This window comes from Lepisosteus platostomus, chromosome 15 (assembly GCF_059453375.1).
Source record: "Lepisosteus platostomus isolate fLepPlt1 chromosome 15, fLepPlt1.hap1, whole genome shotgun sequence".
NCBI lineage: Eukaryota > Metazoa > Chordata > Actinopteri > Semionotiformes > Lepisosteidae > Lepisosteus > Lepisosteus platostomus.
The window spans coordinates 2872591-2878590 of NC_142625.1; the positions used below are offsets into that span (position 1 = coordinate 2872591).

The 6000-nt window shown below is 49.0% G+C and overlaps 1 pseudogene; it reads left to right on the forward strand.

Annotated features, from left to right (window-relative positions):
• The first annotated feature begins 3187 nt into the window (after positions 1-3187).
• LOC148647670 (U2 spliceosomal RNA) lies at positions 3188-3326 on the forward strand (annotated as a pseudogene).
• Positions 3327-6000: the final 2674 nt, after the last annotated feature.

A 6000-nucleotide genomic window follows, 5' to 3' on the forward strand; every position in this document is an offset into this window, starting at 1 on the left:
GGGGTGAAGGTGGGGCTCCCCGATAACGACGACGAGGGGTGAGATGCCTTCTATTGCGGCGGCCGTGCGCCCGATGTCCAGTGAGGGGCAAATGAGGGACACGGTGCGCTTTGTTCTCAAAAATCGAAACGAGAGAGGGGAGTGGATGATTCGAGGACGGTTTGAGAAGGAAATTGTGAACAAGGTTTTGGAAGTTAAAAGATAGATGTTTTGACTATTCAGGATTTCCCTGGAAAGTGCATTTTTGATCTGACTGTTACATCAGGGGAAGAATGTACTAGAGTATGGTGTAAGGCGCAACTATTGAAGGAGCGGGAGCCATTGTGCCATTTCTATGTGGAACCTTTGTTTGCGCGAGAATTACGTTGGTAGTCCATATGTTCAACCCTCATGTGCCGGAAGCGGACATTGTCACCTTCTTACAAAGGTACATGGATATTCATGGGGAGGGACAGAAGATTATAGATGAAGAAGGTTATTGGACTTGCAAGCGTCGGTATATGGTGCGTTTCCATGCAAGCGATGTGGAGGTGGGCAGCGTTATGACCCCCCCGGCTAATTTTAACATTGGGCCAAATAGAGGCTACGTGCTTTACCCCGGGCAGCCGAGAACTTGCTGCAGGTGTGGACAACTAGGGCATATCTCAGTAGACTGCACTACTGAGATGTGCAGAAGATGTGGGAGAGCAGGGCATGTGGCAGCAGTTTGCAAGAATCCTTTAGTCTGCAATCTGTGTGGAGAACAAGGCCACAGCTACAGAATGTGTCCTAAGAAGGCTAGGAGTTTTGCTTCTGTTGTTTCTGAAAAGGAATTTACGAGTGCAGTTTCCGCGACATCAGTAGTCAAGGGAGGCGAGACAGGAATAGGAGACGATACTCACCGGGAGGATCCTCGGAAGGCGACAGACCAAGATCCTGGGGAGGGCCCATCTACACGGAGGGAAGCGTGAGAACAGCAGGCCCCGGACGGAAGATTGAGCCACGAACATCAAGAACTTTTTACGGCTCTTTTGCCTCCTGTTTCAGCTGTTGCGGATTTGGAAGAGGAGGGACTTTCGACATCCGGATGGACGACCGTGGAAAAAAAGAGGAAACGTAAAAGAAAGGGGAGGCATGCACCAGGAGAGGACAGTCCCGGGAATGAGGAGAAGAGGTCTAAGGAAAACCTTCTCAGCATCAGGGGAAGAAGGGCCATTATCGTTAGATATGGAGTATGAAGATCCTAAAATATTGAATGTAGAGGAGGTGGAGTGGCTCAGAAGAGGCACCAGATGGAGAGAAGGGCCTGAGGAGGGAAGGGGAGGAGTCTGAGGGGATTGTGGGAACTGAGTTCAGTCAAGAGATGGAAGACTTGTACGCAGGGGTGGCTGTGATTCAGGAAGCAGCAGAACCCAATCCTCCACAAGAGGCAGAAGGGAAACTGCCGGATCCATCTTTAGAGGATCATGAAGGAGTACCACCCCAGGAAGAAAGTCAGGCAGACTCTGAAGGACCCAGTGATCCGGACGAGAGTGGGATTCTACCGCTTAGTGGTGTTCCTGGAGTGAGGCCTCCCCTCTCGGCCTAGACTTACCCTTGACCCCTGGAGGGTATTTTTCATCAGCCGAAGGGAGTGGGGTGGAGAGTCCAGCCTTGCAGGAGTTCCTAGATGCTGGACTTGATTTCTGATTCTTACAATTATGAACACTTGTAAGATTGTGTCCAGTAATACACAGGGACTGAGAAATGATGTAAAAATACTGGCTGTGTTTACGTATTTATCAGATCTTAACCCTAGCCTTTTGTTTTGTACAGGAAGCACACTTGGGGGGTCCTGCTGATGTGCATAAATTTTCCCAGGAGTGGAAGAAAGGTCCGTCCTGGTGGAGTGTGGGTGGAGTACACTCATCAGGGTTAGGTATTTTATACGGGGACCCTAGTTTTCAAGCGACTGAGGTAACGTCCGTCGTGTCCGGTCGCCTTTTAGTTTTAACATTGCCTCCAGCATTTCGGAAGGAGGTGGTGAGGGATATATTTGTTTTCATTTGGAACAAAAAGTATGAATATATTAGTAGAAAAGACATGTACAGGGCATTAGAAGAGGGAGGAAGGGGTGTTCCAAACATCCCCCTCAAACTTGATGTTATTTTTGTGTCCAGTCTATGCAATGCTTTACATTCTGAAGTCTTTCATAAGTACCAATATTTTGTAAGGTTATGGTTCACCTGGGCAATGCCACACCTCAGATATTTTGACAATTTGGGGCCTAAGGCTGAAGTGCTCCTGTGGCACTATGTACATGCCAAGAAGTGGTTCAAAGCTCATCCTGAAGGGATTGTTTGAATCATAAGATATTGTATAAATTAATTAATGAAAGATCTGACAGCGCAATGGTTGAGAAAAAGAAAGAACATTGGGTCAGGATCCAACCTAAGGGCTTGGACAGTCAATTTAAACACCTTAATTGGTTGGGATTGTGGAAGAGACTCCCTGTTAGGGAAGTAATGTATTCTCATAAACTTACAAAGGCTAAGCAGTGTCCTTATGAGGGTTGCGAAAGAGTTGAAACATTGAGACATGTTTTTTGGGAGTGCAAAACAGCCAAGCGTGTGTGGGTCGATTGTAATGTAATGTTTAAAAAAGCGTGTCCAAGTTTTAATCTGACTTACGAGAAAGTAATGTCAGCATGGAGAGGAACGGAAAAAAGATCAACGGTGGATTGGGTTTTATGGTTATTGATAAGCATTGTAAAATATTGTTATTGTCGACTAGATGTGATCAAATTAAAGACTGTACAAAAAGAAGAGAAAGAAGCGCATGGTGCGCTTCGTCTTGAGGAATCAGGAAGATGCAGCGCAGTGGATGGTCAGGCGGACCTTCGAGAGGAGAATCGTGTTTGATTTTCTAGGAGTAAGAAAGGAAGATATCTTGTGTATCCAAGATTTCCAGAACAGGAATCTTTATGACCTAACGGTAACCTCGGAACGCGAAGTGATCAGGGTATGGAACAAGGTGGAGCTATTGAGGAACACGGAACGCCTGATAAAATTTGATCGAACCCCTGTGATCGAACCCCTGTTTGCCCGTGAGCTTTGGCCGATTACTGTTCACATGTTTAATGGCCACGTACCAGAGTCTGATGTTTTCATTTTCTTGAAGAGATTTGTGGATCTTCAGGGCGAGGGGAAAAAGGTCATTGATGAGGAGAACGTCTGGACGGCCAAATGGCGGTACATGGCACACATATTAAACGGATTTTTGGAACAGGGAGCTGGATCAGGAGCTTGCTCCGTCCTCTCCACGCATTGGCCTGGTATTGCAGCACCTCCGGGAGCGGTGCACCACTTTCTCTCAGCGGTGAAAAGACGGACATAGCTAGCAAGCAAGCAAGCGAGGTGAACTGGAGCTCCTTCTTCTCCGGTCTCGTCTCTCGTCCATCTGTGCGACTCTGTGTCTCTCTCCCCCTCCCCGTCTCCGTTCCCGTGCTCCCTCTATGCACTTTCCCGGGTCTCGACTCTCTCGGCAAGCAGGCCGGCCCCCTTTTCGGCCCCCATGCGTTTTACCACCAAAAAACTTAGGTTTTTCATCCTTTTTCCAGGCAGGCAGGCCCCTTTCGACAGCTGGGCGTTTTCCCTCCAAAAAACGTACTCTATCCACCTTTCTTTCTTTTTTTTCGGCAGGCAGGCGTGTGTGCGTGCGCGTGCGTGCGTGTCCCCGTCCCTCCCGAGAGACAGAGAGCTGCCCCTTGCCTCTGCCTGCAGGTGCTGGCGGTCCGCTTTCACTTGCAGCTGGTTGGGCACAGCTGCTGCCAGTGGGAGGGGACTAAGCTAAGGAGGCTGGGCGGCTGGCGCCCCCCGCGGCTGCGATCATTGTTGGGCCGTTGACAGAAGATCAAAGAGCAGGGCCCCCGCCCAGGACTGGCAGGAAGGCAGGCAGGCAAGAGAGAGGGGGAGCACAGTCCGGTGGCAGGCCTCTGGCTGCAGGGAGGCCAGCAGCTGCGCGGGTCCCGGGCTCCAGAGGAGTCGGCCTGCGCCACTGTGCGCCAGCAGAACGCCTGCGCGTCGGTCCGCGCCTTTAGGGGCATCGCTTCTCGGCCTTTTGGCCAAGATCAGGGGAGAGATCGGTGGACTGCTATCCGTGCCTGCTGACGTTTGGATCCAAATGGAAGGTTCGTACTGCTGATTCTTGTTTTTGAATTGTTTTTTGCATTTAGGTTACGTTGAAGATCTGTGACAAGAGCGGTGGAAGACCGCACTTCCCACAATGGCTGAGGGCTCGGCCCCCACCAGGTGGGCCAGCCAGGCTCCTCGGCTGAAATGGACCTTACGTTTTAAATGGATGAGAGAGAAGAAAATGATGGGCAGATAGGAGTTTGAATGTAAGATTTTATTTGGAATTTTGAAAGCGATACCAAGTGAAGTGAAATGTCTACAAGGAAACAGGCCTTTTTGCTTTTTTGATGTTATCTTTAATAATGATCAGATTTACAAAAGAGTCTCTGGGATGTGTGTGGAGATGAAGGATAATGAGTGGTTACAGGACTTTGAGATTTTGGGTCTGGCTCAGGACGATGTGCGATTTATAATTGTTAACATGCATGACCCTTTCATTGATGATGACATTATTACGGCTTACCTGTGGAGGCACGTGGATGTCCTGACAGGTCCCCAAATAATTGGGTGACAGATTTCGGGTCTGGACTGGGAGGCGCAGATATCATGTCCAACTCAGGTGGAATGTTAGGAACGAGGACAGGTTTTCGCACCCCCTGTCGACCTTTTCCATGGGTCAAAGCAAGGGCTACATATATTACTAGAATCAGCCGTGTTACTGCAGAAAATGTTGTTCCTTCGGCCACATGGATAAAGACTGTACTGTCACCTGTTGCTCGAGGTGTGGAACACAGGACCACACTAAGGGGAGATGTCATCAGAAAACTTGCTTTCCATATAGAGACTGCTTATGGAAAGACCCTGAGATGGCTAGGGAACAAGAGAGAGGCTTCCCAGAAGCCATAGAGGAGGTAACTAACTCGAAGCAAGAAGGAGATGAGGAAGCTGAAGAAGGAAAGGAAGGCGAAGGAATTGAGAAGACAGAGGGAGACAAGGGTGAAAAGGTTGAAACAGGTGACGGCAAAGAAGGTGAGAGTGAGGAGACAGCAGAGGTGGATGTGAGCGGAGCATCGGACAATGGTTTGGACACTAGCGGTAGCTTACCTGCGGGCCAGGTGGCTAGAGCCTTGGACTTGTTCGCGCCCCTGCCACTAGAAGGCCTGGCGATGGACTTGGGTGATTCCGACACGGATGGGAATGGGGCAGTCCAGAAAAGGCCAAGGGAGGATTCCGAAGAAGAGTTGCCCGTGGGGCCAAGGAGGATGTTCATACAGAGGAGGGCGTGGAAGAAGGCATGGTAATGGAACCCTCCCCAGAGTGGGAGGATGGTGCAGCTTCGGATCGGGGTCAGAAGGAGTACCTGCAAAAAGGGATGTTAATGGAGTCGACTTACCTGCGCTGCGTCTCGGTGGCTCCGAATGTGGTGCAGTCCAATTCAGAGGAGGAGAGTCCAAACCCCTATAGGACTAGTGATACAAGTTCCTTGGAGATAGACAGTTCTGCAGAACCGGATGTAGATCCCGGGGAAGGAGACTGTGGGGGGTCAATATGACCTTCAAAATCCTAACTGTAAATGTTAGAGGATTGAAAAATAGGCCTAAAAGGATTGCCGTGTATAAAATTTTGCGTGAAAATAAGTTTGATATATGTTTTTTACAGGAAGTGCATTTGGGTGGAGATATAGATGTGAAGTGGTTTTCTAAAGATTGCGATTTGGGGAAGTCTTTTTGGTGTGTGGAAGGAGTACATTCTTCTGGGGTAGGTATATTAATTGGGAATAATCACATTGTTATTAGAGAAACTTATATGGTGCGGTCAGGGAGATTTTTTGTGGTGGATGGGGTATATTTAAACACAAAAGTGAGATTTGATGTTGTCTACGCACCGGCGGACAGAACGACAAGGGGGA